Source organism: Musca autumnalis, unplaced genomic scaffold (assembly GCF_047663935.1).
Source record: "Musca autumnalis isolate F117 unplaced genomic scaffold, ASM4766393v1 scaffold_4, whole genome shotgun sequence".
Lineage (NCBI taxonomy): Eukaryota > Metazoa > Arthropoda > Insecta > Diptera > Muscidae > Musca > Musca autumnalis.
Genome location: NW_027411977.1, coordinates 109,342,534 through 109,345,304, shown reverse-complemented (window position 1 = coordinate 109,345,304; position 2,771 = coordinate 109,342,534). Strand labels below are relative to the sequence as shown.

Genomic DNA, 2,771 nt, shown 5'->3' with positions numbered 1-2,771 from the left:
ATGTCAGTTACTCATTTATTTTGTTTGCTATATTGTTTTCTTTCGTCATTTGTAATATGGCTGTACACTCTCCTGAAAAAATCGTTGAGTTCTTCTGTGCATGTTAAATGCAAATATGTTTTGTTAAAAAGAAAAGAAAAGTAGGTGTGTTGCCTACAGTAGTATCCGAATATTATTTTATTTACATTTTGTTTTGTGATTTTGGCACGACATACCCAATAGAAAATGGAATCGTTGATGACATTTTCGTCGACGAATCATTGACGAAATATTATAAATTGTCATGCACGACAAAGTGCATGACCATGTCTTGCAATGTGTCGTGACAACAAACCCAAAAATTTTCAAAAAAAGCGTGCTATGAAATGATTGTTCACATAAAGAACGAATATAAAATTTTTATTTTGTAACAAATGTAAGATAATAAAGTTATCAAATTCTGAAATTGCGTCAATGATTAAAGATTTTGATTTTACCAAAGAACGGTAAGTAAGAACAATTAACATATTAAGGAACTTTAAATATAATTTATGTTATTCTTTTAATACACATATATATGTAGGTTGACGTTATGGAGAATGCTGTTAATTCCAGCGGCTTTAAAAGATGCGGCATTGCTATATGGTAAGATTATAGATTATATTACTGGTTATTGTATTTATTCATAATGTGTATTTTTTGCAGAATCCGTAAATAAAGGAGGTCGGTTGTGATGAGAAAATGAGGCGCGGATAAGGTCCAAAAAAGCTGTATCGCAGTATATTCAGGAACTAATTGATATTAATGTAAGATCAAAATTGTAAAATACATATTACATATTTTTATAATGTAAAAAAATAAAAATTTGACACACGAAAAAAAAACGCAATTGTCTTTTGTAGGGTCGTTAATGACAAATAGCAAGACAGTGTCTGTAAAACTGTCGTCAACGAAATAACGGGGTTTTTGTCTTCCAAGTCGTCATCGACGACAGCTTCGCTTACCCTGTCGCCCAAGTTGTCGTGCATGAATACTGGGACACTTGTGTGAAAAAGTCGTCAACGATTCCAAAGGGCTGTCTGCAAAGAGTCGTGTACGAAATGGAAATGTCGTGTACGATTCATCAATGTTGTCTTAAAGACACTTTCTATTGGGTATTAACACAACATAATACTCGTACAATTGACAGTGTCAGCCATATAGTCACCAAAACATTACACTGCCGCCACCATTTACTCAGCAAGCAAACCACCAAATCATCCACAACGTTTTGGGGGGCCTCAGGAAAAAGCAGTCGACGAACTGAGTGACGGTAACAGACAAACACTCACCAAAACAGAAAAATGACAATGAAAACACCAGATGATTCCGACTTTTTTTGGTATTCAAAAAGTGATTAAAATTCCCAACAGCACAATCTAAAGAAAGAAACAACGACGTTGAAGATGACAGTAACGTCAACCAACAGTTGACTACGACGACACATTGGAAAGGGTTTTTGGGGAACAAGCCTTAAGCAGGAAAGCGCTCACGTTCAAAATGAACAAATAATGATTTTGGACATGCTCACATACATACATACACAATACCTACCACTCGGATAAACAAACAATCTTCTTGACGCACCGAAATCTCCATCAATGTAAATAGGAAAAGCTTCAGATTCAATACAAACGAAACAAACTGCACGCATAAAAACAGTGGATACATGATTTTTTGTCCAATATCTAGGTTACGTTATATTTGTCAATAAGTATAAAGAATAGGTGTGTACGATAACTTCGCAAGTAAAAAGTACTTGCAAGCACTCTCTCTCTCCACCAATTTTACTCTCTCAAAGCAAAAAATTTGCAGATTGTTATCGAACAGCAATTTGCAAAAACTTGCAAGAAGTCAGCTGATTTGATAAACAAGAAGTTGGTGGAAAAGATTAAATTTAACTTTTAAATTTATCCCGATTCCAACCATGTATTGCTTTTGATGCGGAAATGTATACTTCCCGAGATATAGGCCTCCAAAATACCACAAAGGCCCTTGTATAAAATGTTGGCAAACCACCGCAGAAAATTATTAAAAAATTACCACAAATAGTGATGTTTATACTGATTTCAACGATGTATTATTTTGTTGAAGGGTATGTACACTTCCCGAGATATAGACCTCCAAAAATATCTAATTTAAAAGAAAATTTTGTTCCCATTCCCGAGATTTGCACCTGTCTATGGGAGAAGTCTAAAATCCCGGCCGAAGGCCGGCTATTTAGAGAAGAATAGGTTAGGGCCTTTGTGGATCTTTTCAGGCCCGTATCTCGGGAAGTATACATTTCCGCAACAAAAGCAATACATGGTTGGAATCGGGATAAAAAGCACTATATGTGGTAATTTTTTCATACATAATTTTCTACGTTGGGTCGGTAAAGGAAAGGAGTTCCAATTTAGCAATTGAAAGTGTTTACCATTTTTTTTATTTTCCATTTAAAATTCTTTTTCGAACCATGAAATCTTGTACACACTTAACTGCTATATTATTTGATTTTGTGTCAACAGATGTGAAAACAATCGTCTCTCCTTCTCTGGCCTTTCCTACATCTTGTTCTGAGTGCGAGAATGCGGATTAGATTATGACAATAGTTTGTGAGATAGCGCAACACGGAAATCCAAGACACGAAAATCCAATGATGTTGTAGCTTGTGCCTTCAAATATAGTGGCTCTCCTTCCACGTTCTTATTTGATAGTGGTCGATTGACTTATGCAGGCAAACCCGTTGACTTGACTTGCGCCAATGATCCGGA

At 35.4% G+C, this 2,771-nt stretch overlaps 1 long non-coding RNA gene across 1 annotated transcript; it reads left to right on the top strand.

Annotated features, from left to right (window-relative positions):
* The first annotated feature begins 215 nt into the window (after window positions 1–215).
* Window positions 216–846, top strand: LOC141402631 (uncharacterized). Its single transcript, XR_012412682.1, has 3 exons — window positions 216–485; window positions 563–624; window positions 685–846. It is a non-coding gene; the product is annotated as an uncharacterized lncRNA (long non-coding RNA).
* Window positions 847–2,771: the final 1,925 nt, after the last annotated feature.